This window comes from Lithobates pipiens, unplaced genomic scaffold (assembly GCF_037356315.1).
Source record: "Lithobates pipiens isolate NorthernLeopardFrog02 unplaced genomic scaffold, aLitPip1_a1.2 Scaffold_8, whole genome shotgun sequence".
Lineage (NCBI taxonomy): Eukaryota > Metazoa > Chordata > Amphibia > Anura > Ranidae > Lithobates > Lithobates pipiens.
In genome coordinates this window covers 387,350,446-387,366,235 of record NW_027507903.1, presented here as the reverse complement: position 1 = coordinate 387,366,235, position 15,790 = coordinate 387,350,446, and positions in this window count along the sequence as shown.

Here is a 15,790-nt window from a genome sequence, read left to right as displayed (position 1 = left end):
TGAGGTCCTGAAGGCTTCTCCCCAAGTCGCCAAGTAGCGAAACGTGGCGATGAGCCTCTGCTCCGGAGTGATGGCTTGCCGCATGCAGGTTTCCTGCCTGGTGATATAAGGGGTCAGCAAAGCCAGCAGACGGTGAAAAACGGGGTCCGTCATCCGGAGATAATTCCTGAAATGTTCAGGATTATTCTCGCGGATCTCACGGAGCAAAGGCATGTGCGAGAACTGGTCACGCTGGCGCAACCAATTCTTGGTCCACAAACGCCTCCCCCCCCTGTTCATGGACCAGGCTTGTGTCAAAGTAAGAACCCCAACATGAAGCCCCTGCACAGCACAAACTCTACGACGAGTACGTAGACGAAACATGGTTTCAAAACGGTCGGCTCGTCAGAACGGACACCAGAAAGCACCGATTAACAGCAAGGCCTGAAAGAATGACCTGAATAGCAGAAGCAAGCAGACAATAAAAAATGCCTTTCAAAGTGTACTATACCAAGATATAGTCCACAATGAGAAACAAATACTTAAAGCGGGATTCCACCCTAAAGTGGAACCTCCACTGATCGGATCCCTCCCCCCCTCCGGTGTCACAATTGACACCTTTCAGGGGGGAGGGGGGTGGAGATACCTGTCAAAGACAGGTATTTACACCCACTTCCGGGCATAGACTCCCGTGGGAGTCTACGCCATTTCCTGCCCTGCCGCGCTGTCTGCTGGGACACACACACGCATGCGCAGTAGGGAACCGGGAAGTGAAGCCGATTCGCTTCACTTCCTGATTCCCTCACCTAGAATGGTGGCGGCAGCAGCCGAGAGCCGAGCGATCGATCGGCCTCGGCTGCCGACATCGCTGGAACCCCCCGGACAGGTGAGTGTCCATTTATTAAAAGTCAGCAGCTGTAGTATTTATAGCTGCTGGCTTTTAATATTTTTTTTGGTGGAATCCCTCTTTAATGACTGCACGCACTGATTATCAGATACGCAAAGACAAGCAGAAACCGAAGAGCAGTAGCGATCTGAATCACTAATGTGAAAAGCGCGAATCAACTCTCCCCAAACTTCTACTAACACGAGATCAGCAGAAGGAGTCCAAAGGGTGCCGGACGTGGTGCTGAACTTCCCTTTTCTAGTCCCGCCGTACACGGCTTACGTCACTGTGTTCTTGGCAACGGCAAAATCCGACAACTTGGTCCGACCGTGTGTATGCAACAGTTTCGGACACAATCCGTCGGACAAAATCCATCGGACAAAATCCAACGGATTTGGTTGGCAGAATGTCCGACCGTGTGTACAAGGGCACCTTATCTCTCTCTGTTCAACTCATCCACGTCGGCCAAAGTTTCAGCAAGTGGGTACTACTAGGATCCTTCCTGCTACCCCTGAATCTCTGCCTGCTATCCAGCTTGAAGTTCCTGTGCCTGTGTCCCCGCTTGAAGTTCCTGTGCCGGTGTCCCCACTTGAAGTTCCTGTGCTGGTGTCCCCACTTGAAGTTCCTGTGCCCGTGTCCCCGCTTGAAGTTCCTGTGCCGGTATCCCCGCCGGAGGTTCCTGTGCCTGTGTCCCCACTTGTTCCTGTGCCCGTGTCCCCACTACCTCCTGACTGTACGTATGCCTCAAATGGCACCATAGTCCATAAGCAGGACCTGAAGACTTTCGAAAGAGCCTTGCGAGTGACGAAAGTCTCCCCAGCTGTAACTTCTAAAACAAAGAAAATAGGCTGTTCCAAGCACTGACTGCATTCCTAAGGGGAAGAAACTGTCACGGTCCCTACTGTGTCTTTTAGAAGCGAGGCGTAGTCACGCCCCAAGTGGCTCTGGGTGGTATTGAACTAATAACTGTTTGTTTAGTGCTCCTGTTACCTTACCTCTGAGCCACACCTCAGTTCCTTTCAGCCTGCTTTGCACAGTTCTGCATAAAATACTAGGACCATACTCTGGATCTTGTTTTGTACCTGTCACTCCTGGATCAGCTGAGGCAGGTTACCTAATCAGCTGGGTATAAAACACTGCCTTGAACACAATCCGCGGCAATCCAGGTGCATACACGGTCGTTTTTCACCAATCTTTCGGCCTATGCACCCTACCATCTGTCCTGCCTTAGCCTGGAGGGAAATTGGGCCGAGACCGGTCTGGGATTGCGAGGAGGGATGCCGGCCTTGTCTGTCCGTGGCCGCCCCCATCTTCCCGGCCTCCATCCTCATCCACCGCCTCAACACAGGACCTAGCAGCGGCTCCCCCTGTCACCTGGACTGCCCTCCTCCACACCCGGTGAGATCCAGAGGTCCGGGGACTGTCCGCCGTGGTTGCGGCCTATTGAGGCCTAGTGCAGCCGGCCAGTCCCCACGCTTTCCTGCACCAGCGCCTGGCAGGGAGACACCACGGCCGTCTTCCCGGTCTCCACCCTCCTCAACCACACCAACGGAGGCCCTTGCGGTGGGTTGCACAGCTCCCCTTGCCATCCGGACTGTCCTCCACTAAAACCGGGGACCCCAGGAGGTCCGCCGCGGATGCAGCCTAGTGAGGCCTGGTGAAGCCTGCCAGCTCCCTCATTTTCCTGCCCCAGCGCCCGGCGGGAGGACGCCATGGCTGGCCGGGCCTACGCTCCAAAACCCGGGCACTACAGCTGCCACTTCATCCCTCCACACTCCAAGGTCCCAGGACAGCTGACGGAGAAGAGATGATTGTGGGCTCCACAGACCACAGGTGAGTCACTGTCTAAACCCAGAGGGCCCCTGCCTTCCCCAGACCTCACCCTGCTTTGTGCTAGACACCCCCCCCTCCCCACATGCACAACGCTCCTCGGTCCTCTCTGCGGCCTAGCTCCCTTCTGAGATCTGGCTCTTAACCGCCTGTCCACCACCCCAGCAGGTTGGAGATCAACCTGAGGCCCCTTCTCCAAGCTACACCTGCATGGCCTCCATCATCTCTGCTCGGAGGCACCGTGGACTGCTTCGGGAGGCCCCCCCCCCCAGTCTAGGTGAAATTGTATGACCACCAGGGAAGACAGTTACAGTGGGTTCACAAGTGTCAACAACTCACCAGTCAGATCTCCCTATATAGCTTCTTCAGCAAGCCCTTAAAGAGACACACCTCCCCCTCTCCCAAGACTTTATTAATTTCAGTTGTTGGAAACATCGCAAACTAGCAGAACTCATGTGCCACTAATAACGCTGAAACCATGTCTTAGTCTTGCTTAATATACCGCTCCTTTCCTAAGGGACCCTGCACCGCTTCATAAGCTCTCACATACACAGGGTAACTATCAGCTGCCTCTGGACTCCTCTGAATACTATGTAGGCAAAGTAGGTTTTCAGAAGAGTATATATCAAGGCTTTATCCCGTCATCAACATCCCGACCTGCACACGACATGGAGCAATTTCTACACAAATCACAATCTCCGGCCTTACACACGCTTGCAGAACCGTTAAAGGTTGCCAACCCCCTGCCCTCCACACCAAGTTCTTCCCACAAAGGTGGCTCTACCCTGCAAACAAATCCTGCCGAAGCAATTACGATAACGTTCCTGGACCTGAAACTACAGACACTCCTACAGGATTTGACACGCAATATAGCTAAAGAGGTTGGGAAGCTTGCTCAGGAGCTTAGGGGAGAGATTGATCAACTTGGAGAGCGTACTGCCACTGGAATCTAAATTTGACGAGAATGTGCAATACATGCATGTATTGGAGGACGAAAACGCATTTCTTAAACATACGGTCTCCCAAATACAACTCCAACAAGAAGATTTGGAGAATAGAGAACGTCGTTCAAATGTGAGGATCCGTGGGGTCCCTGAGACAGTCAGTGATAAGGAGTTGCGGGTATATCTACTTGATCTGTTTGTCACTCTGGCTCCGCACATACCAGATATCGATTGGCGCCTAGACAGAGCCCATAGATATTTGGCCCCCAAACCTCCTCCTGGATCCAGTCCAAGGGACATTATAGTCCATTTCCACTATTATGACATCAAAGAAGCTCTAACTGCTGCCACACGCAACAAAAAACGCATTGATTTCAAAGGCTCTAAGATCCAGATCTTCAGCGACCTTTCTCCCATCACCTTGGCCAAAAGGCGCAACCTCCGTCCAATCACTGCACACCTCCAACTCCACCAAATCCCCTACAGGTGGGGTTTCCCATTTCGGCTGTCAGCATCCAAAGATGGCACACAATACTCTATCAGAGAATTGCATAAATGTGAGGCCTTCAATCGCAATTTGGGTCTCCAACCTGTCCCGGAAGAAGATCTCCAACTCCCCCCGCCCGCTTTGGCCCCCAAACCTCTCCAGGCCCCTACGGCAATTTGAACCCCAGTTCGTTGGAGACATCAGAGAGGCTTTTCTACGCCGCAACGCTCCAACATGCCTAAACACCCCACCTGAAGTTCCAGAACCTGTCCGAATTATACCTCCTTACCCCTGGTTTCCAGATTCCCGGGAACTTTTCGGACCTCTTCAGGAACTCTACGGGGAACACTCCCCCCTTCTTTAACTCTCTCCCATTTCTGTTGTGCTCAATAAGCCCCCCCCAATTTTTTTTTCTTTTTCTCTGTGGGGCCCCCCCCCCAGCTGTTATTGCACTCCCAGTCGATGGTGGTATGTTTGATCACTGTTCAAATGTTAAGAGTCCGAGGTTAATCATTCCCTACGGGAGCGGTACATAGTTTACCACTCCAAATGTCTATCCTGTCCCTTTATAGGTCCAAGGTGTTCCACCTTGGCTTCCTGAAGATTTTATATCCTTCAGGCTTTCAAGATACATGTTTTATGTTTTTTGTTTTTTTATCTCTTTGTGTTTGTTTCTCTATATTTTACTCAGGTTAACTTTTTTGATTTTTTCAAGTATTTACCAGGTCCTTTTTTGACCTGTCCTGGTTCTTTCATGTTGCAGCAGGTTGGAAACTTGACATACAATGTTATGTTACTAGGAAATGCCATGTTCAAATATAATCTGCTAATTACTCCATGAATGTACTATGGCTCTAAAAATATTTTCGTGTAATGTTAAGGGCTTGAATTCCTTAAGAAAACGCTGGCTAGCCTTGCGGGAATTCAAATCTTCTGGGGCTGATGTGATAATGGTTCAGGAGGCGCACTTCCGCCCAGGGGGCTCATTTAAATTTTCCTCCAAGCTGTACCCTACCGTTTTTATGGCCTCCGATCCGTCTGGGAAGGCTGGAGTGGCCATTTTGATTAAACGATCGTGCCCTATACGGATCCTAGCTTCGATCCTAGACCCCCGGAGTCGGTTTATACTCCTGAACTGTTCTCATCTGAACACCTCCTTTACCTTAACTAATATTTATGCTCCTAATACGGGACAAATTGGCTTTCTCACCGGAGTATTGGATCGGCTGCGTTCCTTTTCTCAGCCTTTCGCAATCATAGGTGGGGACTTCAATATGTGTATGTCCCCTAGTAGGGATAGATTAGCACTATTTCAGCAAACCCCGTCCCTCCAAACTCTTAAATTGTCCACCTCCTTTCGCAAACTAATCCGCTCCCACAATCTCTTTGATGCATGGAGAGTAAAACATCCCACCCATCGCCAATATACCTCCCCCCCCCCCCGCATAAATTATATTCTCGACTGGACCACTTTCTAATAACTGCACCCTTGCTATCCAGCATTATATCCTCAGAAATAGAGCCTATCATGTGGTCTGATCATGCCCCCATTACTCTCAATGTGACGCTCCATACCGCATCACCCAAAACTTGCCACTGGAGACTGAACGAGTCTCTATTGCGACATGCTGAAACTAAAGATAGACTACTCAAGAGATTGGAGGATTTTTTTCATCTCAATGTAGGCTCCATTTCAGATATATCTACTATATGGGAAGCCCACAAGGCGGTTTTTAGGGGGGAGTGCATCTCAGCCAGCTCACGCCTGAAGCGGGACTCTGCAGGGCTGAGGGCGGAGCTTGTGGCCCAGCTGCAGGAGGCGGAGGCGAGGTTACTCCGCTCCCCTACGGTGGATCGCTTGCGTGCAGTAACTGCTATCCGCAACCGCATTAAGACTATAGACACAAACAAAATTTCAAAGTCAATGTTATGGTCTAAGCAAAAGTTCTATGAGTTTGCAGACAAGCCACATAGGATGCTTGTCCACAAGCTTAAACCCCAGCCCTTTTTATCCATTCTTGATTATATACTGCAATCAGACGGCACGCCAACGCACTGCCCTCAGACCATGTCCGGAGTATTTGGAGACTATTATAACAAATTTTACAACTGCTTGAACACGGGCACACAAGATCAGTTCCCACAAGACAGATTAAACTCCTTTCTATCATCTGTTCACCTCCCAAAACTGTCGCCAGACAAACGCTCCTCCTTAAACCAACCTATCTCCACTGACAAACTAGCTGACATAATTAAACATCTTCCCACACATAAAGCTCCAGGACCAGACGGTCTTCTATACTCCTATTATAAGACGTTTTCAGAGTCCGTGTCCCCACATCTGCTGACCTTGTTCTCCTCACTGCTCCACGGCACAATACCGCACCCCTCGTTCCTACACGCAGTTATAACCACTATCCCTAAACCAGATAAGGATCCTTCCCTCCCTGACAATTATCGTCCCATAGCTCTATTGAACTCCGATTACAAAATCTTTACCAAGATTCTAGCGAACAGGCTCTCTCTACTGCTGCCAGCGTTGATCCATAGAGACCAGGTGGGTTTCGTTCCCACAAGACATGCGGGGGACAACACTCGCCGCACAATTGACCTTATAGACCTGCTTACTAAAACTAAAAATCCCACTTTAATACTTAGCTTAGATGCCCAAAAGGCGTTCGATCGCCTTAGCTGGCCATTTATGTTTGCGATACTAAACCGCTTTGGATTTTCAGGCCCCTTTATTCACACCCTCCGAGCCCTATACTCGAAGCCCACTTTACAGGTACAACTTTCCTCCCATCTATCACGTCCGTTTCCCCTTAGCAATGGTACGAGACAGGGTTGCCTCTTGCTCTTTATTCTCAGTCTGGAACCCCTAGCTGCGGCTATACGGGAATGTCCGGATATTAAAGGAGTCCGCCTCCGCAACGCAGAATATAAACTATCCTTATTCGCGGATGATGTTCTCCTAACTCTCACCCACCCTCACACATCCCTACCACACCTTCACCACATACTATCAACTTTTAGTAGTCTCTCGGGTTTCAAAATGAATGATACTAAAACCGAAGCATTACCTGTAAACATAACCCCAGCCCTCTTTTCTCTCCAAATTAAGTATAATTACCACTGGTGTCCTCACTCACTTAAATACTTGGGGGTTCGCCTTACTGCTTCCTATGATACTTTATATAAGGCCAATTCTCCCCCCCCTGTTTTCGGAAATTAATCGTTTGCTGACACACTGGACATCTCTCCCCCTATCCCTGTTGGGTCGAATCAACGTCCTTAAAATGTCTATCCTGGGGCGTGACCGGATGTCAGGGTGAGAGGTCGCGGCGGGCTCAGACCTACCGCTCGCTCCAGAGACTAATGCTGCCGAGGTAGTGTGGAGGAGGAGGAGGGAAGGAGAAGCCGAGCGTTGAGGTGCCGAAACGAGGGGACGCTGCGAAGCTGTGACACCACCAAAGCGAGAGTAACGGTACACTCGGTTGACCGAACGGCGCAACAGTGGAGATATGTGGAGGTCGCCACAGGAAGCTCTCCCATAGAGGAACACTGATCCCCACGTAAGAAACCCTGTGAGAGAGGGAATCAAAGCGAAGGGAGGGATTGAGCGATACCCCCCCCCCCCCCCCCCGGTGGAAGAGACGTAAGACCTGAAGGTATGACTAGGAAAAGGGGGGTGGAGGAGGCGACCACACATAATGGATCACAAACATTACGTAGTTCCAAAGATAAGGCTGGTCACTCGACCGGGCTGACAGGCGTTGCTGCTGCTGCCGCCGCTTCTAAACTGGAGCGATATGCCCATACGCCTAATCAGACTCCAAACCAAACACCTAAAAAGAACGTGCAAGTCGGAGAGGGGCGGCTGCAGAGTACTGCAGCCGTGCAAACGGTCGGAAGAAAAAGCCAGGGCTTGACGACCGAAATAGAGCCGACAAGTTTAAATAAAGCAATATGTGTGGCAGTCCGGTCGGACACTACGGGTGTAATGGGTGGAATATCGGAAGCACAAGCGTCCGTGAGTAATCTCTCCTTGGAGAGGGGGACTGGACGGGACACTGAGATAAGTACAGAAGGAGAAATTTGGGTAAAAGGTAAAGAACCATCACTAAAAGAAATTCTTTCTGCGGTGAATACATGTAAATTATCATTGGATGATGTATCAGATCAATTAAAGCAAATAAGAGAAGATGGGATAAATATTAAAAATGAAGTACAGAAAACTGCGGCCCGTATATCAGATATGGAGGAGAGAGTCAGCCAGGTGGAGGATGATGTACTCCCGCTGAAACAGGAGATGCAAATGATGAAGGGCCAGTTAAATTTGTGTATGGCTAAAATGGACAATATGGAAAATATTATACGCAGGAAAAATATCAGAGTTTTAGGTGCTCCGGAGAAAAGTGAAGGCAATAATCTTTCTGAATTTATGGAAATATGGATAAAGGATAAAGTAGGGAGTGAGAAGCTATCAAGATTTTTTGCAATTGAAAGGGCGTATAGAATTCCGTTTAGGATGGTGGAAGGAAGAAGTCATCCTAGACCCATAATCATCCAATTGCTGTCCTATAGAGATAAAGTTGTTATCCTTCAAAGAGCAAGAGAACTGCGTAACCTTGAATATAATGGGATAAAGATTTCATTGTATCCGGATTTTTCCCCAGAGCTGCAAGGACAGAGAGCCAAGTTTATAGAGTGCAAAAAGAAATTGCAGAGTCTTAAAGTGAACTATGCATTGCTTTATCCGGCAAAGTTGAGGGTATCAGCATTTGGGGAAAACACATTTTTTAATAGTCCAGAAGAAGTTAAGCTGTGGTTGGAGGAAAATAAATGTCTGCTGCAACAGAGGGGAATGCTGTAATATGAAACCAGAAAGAAAATGGACATTTTTTTTTTTTCCCTTTTTTTTTTTTTTTTTTTGGACTAAGAGGGAATGCCCCCATATTGCTCTGTTTGTCTCCCTCCCTCTCTTCTTCCCCCCTTCCCTTTTTTTTTTTTTTTTGGCAGTAATGTGGACTATTTTTTGTTATAGAAATAAAAGTAATGGGAGTGGGTAGGTAGGGCGAGTAGGTGGGGAGGATATATCACCCTGGGAGGTAAAAACGGTCATGTTGGAAGCCCCTTAGAAGGGCCCCAAGTGGGGCATGGGAGGGTTGGGGAGGGGAAAGAAAAAAGGGATGGGGAGTATGAATGGATGAATGATAGCGAGAGAAAGGAGGGTGAAAAGATAGTAAAGGATATAGGCAGGCACGGTAAAGGATTATTAATTGCACAAAAAAAAATATTTAAGTATAAAGTTGATGTGTGAAATTGCATTGAATACGGTGGTCAGGGAAAAAGGGCACAAGAAAATGAAATTAAGGGAGGCACAAGGAAATAATATTGTTTAATTTATATAAAATGTGTGTAAAATGTGCATAAGAAATATGGTAAATTTGAGATACAAAATATGTGTGGGACTAAAATTTTGGAGCACAGGGAAAAAAGAAAAAAGTAAGGGGGAGATCACGTGTGAAAACACAGAGAAAGCACGTAGAATGGAGAATAAAAGTATGATATTGTGATTTAGGCTTTAAATATGGGAGTAAGCAGTAAGGTAGGGAACTTCACTAAAAAGGTTAAAATCTGTTCTTGGAATATACGGGGGGTGAAGGAACAGCTGAAGAGACGTGCGTTATTTTCCATGGGGAATATGGGTAATTATGGGATGCTCTGTTTGCAGGAGACCCACCTGGACCGAGATACAATCAGTGTGCTAAGACACAGAAAATATAGGATACAATATCATTCTACATACACCTCCTACTCAAGGGGAGTGAGTGTCTTAATAGATCCTGGGTCGGGCCTAACCTGCAGGCAGAGCATCATAGATGTTAAAGGGAGATATGTGTTCCTTTTTTGTGGTATAGAAGATAGAGTATGTGTGATTGCAACTGTGTATATCCCACCGCCATTTAATGCAGAAATATTATATGAACTGCTGAAGTTTATAAAGGATAAGCCTGGAATCCCAGTCATAATAGCAGGGGACTTTAATATGATAATGGATCAAAAAATAGATAGGTTCCCACAGAAGGTCGGTAGTAGGGAGGGACCTAATGGGTTGTTATTTCAATTCTGTGAAGAAACAGGTTTTGTGGATATATGGAGAAGGTGGAACCCCTTAAAAAAACAGTATTCTTGTCACTCTAAGACGTACTCCACCTTGTCCAGGATCGATATGGTGCTGTGTAATGAAGAGGCGCTGGGGATGGTGGAGAAAGTGGAGTACGAGCCAAGGGGAATTTCGGACCATTCACCGGTAATGTTTTTAATGACAATAGGGAGAGGATGTAGCAGAAGGGAATGGAAGATAAACCCATTTTGGTTAGAACTAATGGATAACATGGAGGGGGTAAAAGAAAATCTAAAAGAATTTTTGAGTATAAATGCGGGATCTACGTCCCTGGGAATAATGTGGGATACCTTGAAAGCCTTCTTAAGGGGGGAACTAATAAAAAAGATATCGCAGATTAAGAAGAATGGGTTAGCAAAGGAAATAGAAGCAAAAGAAAGGGTAAGGAGGTCAGAAGAGAGGTATATAAGGGCCCCCTCAGAAGAAAGTTCCAAGGAATGGGAGAAAAATCAGGTAGAATATAAAAGACTTATATGGGAGAAAGAAGAGAAGAAAAGGCAGTTCCAGAGGCAGTCCTTCTTTGGCGAAGGGGAACAAGTGGGGAGGGTATTGTCATTGATTGCTAAATCAAATAGTTCGTCCCCAATAATACCGGCGATATTGGACAGGGAGGGAGGTATGAGGAAGTCAACACCTGAAATAGTGGAAGAGTTTAGAAAATATTATGAGGAACTATATAAAGTTTCAAACTCTGAAGTAGAGGGGGAGATGCAGGAATTTTTCGGGAAAATAACATTACCCAGGCTGTCGGAGGAAGATAGGGAGGGCTTGGAAGCACCATTGACCCTGGAGGAGCTGCAAAAAGTAACAGCAGAAATGACAAATCAGAAAGCACCAGGTCCGGATGGACTGCCGATAGAGATTTATAAAAAATTTGGGGAGATACTTTTACCGGCTCTCCTACAGGTGCTCAATGGCGCTTTTGAAGCGGGACAGTTGCCGCAATCAATGATGGAGGCCACAGTGGTGGTCCTAGCAAAAGAAGGGAAAAACCAATTGGAGACCGCATCATATAGACCTATATCGTTACTGTGTTCAGATGTTAAAATTTTGGCAAAAGTACTTGCAACAAGGGTAAAAAATATAATATCAAAACTAATACACCAGGACCAAACTGGGTTTATCCCAGGGCGGTCCACAAATATGAATGTGAGACGCACCTATTTAAACATTCAGATTCCTTCAGAAAACAAAGGGAATAGAGCAGTTATGTCCTTAGATGCAAAAAAAGCCTTCGATAGTGTGGAGTGGCATTATTTGAGGAGGGTGTTGGCGGAATTTCAATTTGGTCCGAGATTTATGCAATGGATAAGAGTACTGTATACAGGTCCAAGGGCGAAAGTGAGAATAAATGGGGAATGTTCAGAGGGGTTCCATTTGGAGAGGGGGACAAGACAGGGGTGCCCTTTGTCGCCCCTGCTTTTCGCCCTCTCGATGGAGCCTCTGGCTATAGCCTTGAGAGAGGCGCAGGATATCCGGGGGTTTAAAAGAGGGAATGAAGAGGAAAAGGTTGCTTTGTATGCAGACGATGTATTGTTGTTATTAGGGGACACGGGGCCCTCATTGGTGGCGGCAATGACCCTGATAAAAGAATTCGGGTATTTCTCTGGACTTGAAATTAACTGGGAAAAATCTGCTCTCCTACCAGTGGATCCCCTCGATACCCCACTGCCAGTACAGGTATCCCAAATAGAAATAGTTAAACAAATGAAGTACTTGGGAGTGAATATGACGGCAGACCCAAGGCAGTATATAGCAGGGAATTTAGTTCCACTTATGTCAAAATTAACCACTTTCAGACCGGACCAATTTGCTGGTCAAAGACCAGACCACTTTTTGCGATTCGGCACTGCGTCGCTTTAACTGACAATTGCGCGGTCGTGCGACGTGGCTCCCAAACAAAATTGACGTCCTTTTTTTCCCACAAATAGAGCTTTCTTTTGGTGGTATTTGATCACCCCTGCGGTTTTTATTTTTTGCGCTATAAACAAAAATAGAGCGACAATTTTGAAAAAAACGCATTATTTTTTACTTTTTGTTATAATAAATATCCCCCAAAAATATATAAAAAAACATTTTTTTCCCTCAATTTAGGCCGATACGTATTCTTCTACATATTTTTGGTAAAAAAAATCGCAATAAGCGATTATTGATTGGTTTGCGCAAAAGTTATAGCGTTTACAAAATAGGGATAGTTTTATAGCATTTTTATTAATAATTTTTTATTATTTTTTTTTTTACTAGTAATGGCGGCGATCTGCGATTTTTATTGTGACTGCGACATTGTCGGGGACCCATCGGACATTTTTGACACATTTTTGGGACCATTGTCATTTATACAGTAATCACTGCTATATAAATGCAGTGATTCCTGTGTAAATGACACTGGCAGTGAAAGGGTTAACCAGTGGGTGGCAGTGTAGGGGTTAAGTGTTCCTAGGGGTGTGTTACTAACTGTGGGGGGGTTGGGCTTTCATTTAGTGTACACTGATCTCTGCTCCAATCACATGGAGCAGAGATCAGCGTCACTAGTTGCTAGGCAGAATGAGAAAATGTTGTTTATACAGCATTTCCTCCATTCCGCCGCTCCGTGAGACGATCGCGGGGGTGCCCGCGGCGATCGAGTCCGCGGGTCCCGCAACCGGACTCACGGGGGTCCCGACCAGCGCGGGAGCGCGCCGCCGGCGGCGCGCTCCCGATGGCACGGCGGCAACGAATATTGGACGTACATGTACGCCAATATGCCTGCCCGTGTCATGCTGTCGACGTACATCGTCGTGCGCTGGTCGGGAAGTGGTTAAAGCGTAAAACTAGAATATGGAAGAACCTCCCCTTGTCAGTAGCCGGTAGGTGCAACTTAATTAAGATGGTGTGGATGCCTCAAATATTATATGTTATACAAAACTCACCGGTTTGGATTCCAAAATATTGGTTTCAAAAAATGGAAAGTTTGTTTAGAGAGGTGATATGGAAGAACAGTGTGGCAAGAATTAGCTTACAAGTACTACAGAGACCAAGGGAAATGGGTGGGATGGCACTACCTAATATGAGATACTACTTTCTGGCTGCCCAATTACAGTATATGAGGGGAGGTAACCTGGTAGCAGTGACAGGAAGGGGGGGTGGTCCCCTGGGGAGGGATACTCCACATAATACGGTCGCGGAAGCCGTGGAAGCCGACTCATTTAGGACCAGCTGCCCCACAGTCCAACTGATGGTAAAGTGTTGGGAGGAGGTAAAAGTAATATTGGGGTATAGAGGATATACAGAATTCTCACCAATATGGGAAAATAAAAACTTAGGGGAAATTAAGAAAATGGGGAGATTAGTAGAATGGGATCGGAGGGGCGTACACTTCTTAGTGCAACTATACAAGGACGGGAGACTGAAAACATTTCAGGAACTAAGGGATGAATATGGGTTACCGGCTTATTACCTCCTTAATTATATACAAATTAAACATGCGTTAGAGGCACAATTTAGAGACAGGAAGTTGGAATGGAGTAAGATGCCTGCACTCAGGAGAATTATAAGCTATAATATATCGAAAGGAGGTATTTCTGAGATCTATAGGTATCTAAAGGGAACAGAACAAGAAGGGGTAATAGAGGAGAAAAAAAAGGCAAAATGGGAAAGAGAGGTGGGCCCAATATCGGTAGAACAGTGGGAAAAGGTTCTGGCATTGGGGGCGAAAGTTTCCTTATCTCCATCACATAGTATATCTCAAATGTATTTAATCCATAGGGTATATTACACTCCTCTTAAATTGTTTAGATTTGGGAGTAGACAGGACGCAGAATGCCAAAGGTGTGGGGACCGAAGAGGAGATTTAATACACATGATTTGGCGATGCCCAAGATTATATAGATACTGGGTAGGAATAATAGGGAAAATTAATAAAGTGTTTGGGTTATCATTGGAAGTAGAAGCTAAAATCTGTATAATGGGATTGATAGAAGAAGAGGAGGTACGAGGGGATATCCACACAGCGGTTATTAAATGCCTTTTTCAGGGGAGGAAATTAATTGCGTTTAAATGGCAGAGGAGGGAAGCGCCTACAGTAAAGGAATGGATGGAAAGGGTGAAAGATAACATAAAAAAGGAGGAATACATATATAGGAAAAGAGGTAATTATGGGAAGTTTGTTAAAATATGGGGAAAGGGGGGTGAGCAATGAGAAAGGGTGAGTAAGTTGTAAGAGTGATGGATGAAGGAGGGAATGAATGAGAGGTGGGGAGGGGGATGGGAGAAGGGAATGAGTAATTTGTTTAAGTTTGATGTTATTTAAAATTTTTCTTTTGTATAAATTGTGAATTGAATATTATTGGCGGAGGGAATGGGAGGGGGAGAGGGCTGATAGGGGGAGGGGGGATGGGAGGGGGGGATAAGGGAAATTTGTTTGTAAGGGGAATTATTGTATGTGATTATTTTGTGGCAATATTTGTAAATTTGAATATAAAGCAAATAAAATTAAAAAAAATTAAAGATATAAAAAAATGTCTATCCTCCCTAACTTATTATATTTGTTTGAAACTTTACCTGTGGCGATCCCTATGTCATAGCTGAAATCCCTTCAAAGGACAAGTCTCCATTTTATTTGGAATAACGCATCCCACAGGTTGGCAGGGACGGTGGTCCTGGCTCAGAGGAGTAGAGGGGATCTGGGAGGCCCAGATTTCATTAAATACTATTATGCCTCACACCTGAGAGTTATTACCTCCTGTACCCTTAGGCCGCGTACACACGGGCGGACTGTTCGCCCAACCTTGTCCGCTGAACAGTGTTTGGGCGGACAGTCCGCTCGTGTGTGGGCTTTCAGCGGACAGTTTCAGCGGACAGTTGGACGGACAAAGTCTTTCGGAAATTCCGAAAAACTGTCCGCTGAAACTGTGTTTGAGCGAACAGTCCGCCCGTGTGTGGGCCTGTCCGCTGTACTTTCGAAATGAGCGGACTGTTCCCGCTCGGAAAGTCCGCCCATTTCGAGCGCGTGTACAGGTAGGCGGGGCCCGCGAGGGAGACGTCGCGGGCTCCGCCGCCTGGAATGGGCTTAAAGGGGAACCCAACGCCGAAAAAAACTATATAAGTGACCGCACAGCGCGGCTCTGGCATTCCGGCCGGAGAGCTCGTCGAGTCAACATCTCCAGGAGAAGAAGAAGAAGAAGAAGAAGAAGAACAAGAACGGAAGGCGGCGGCGACGACAGCGGCGACAGAAGACCGGGCCACCGCCTGTAAAAGAGCTACAAGAAGGCGCGGTGGCCCGGCAGAAGAACCGAAGGCGGCGACAGAAGAACGGAAGGCAGCGGCGACAGAAGACGGGGCCACCGCCTGCAAAAGAGCTACAAGAAGGTGCGGTGGCCCGGCAGAAGAACCGAAGAGGGGGACAAGACCCCCGAAGTCGGGAGAAGAGGCCGGCGGCGGGGAGGAAGAAAGCCGGACTCCTCCGCTAGTAAAAGAGCTACACACAGATAGCGGAGGAG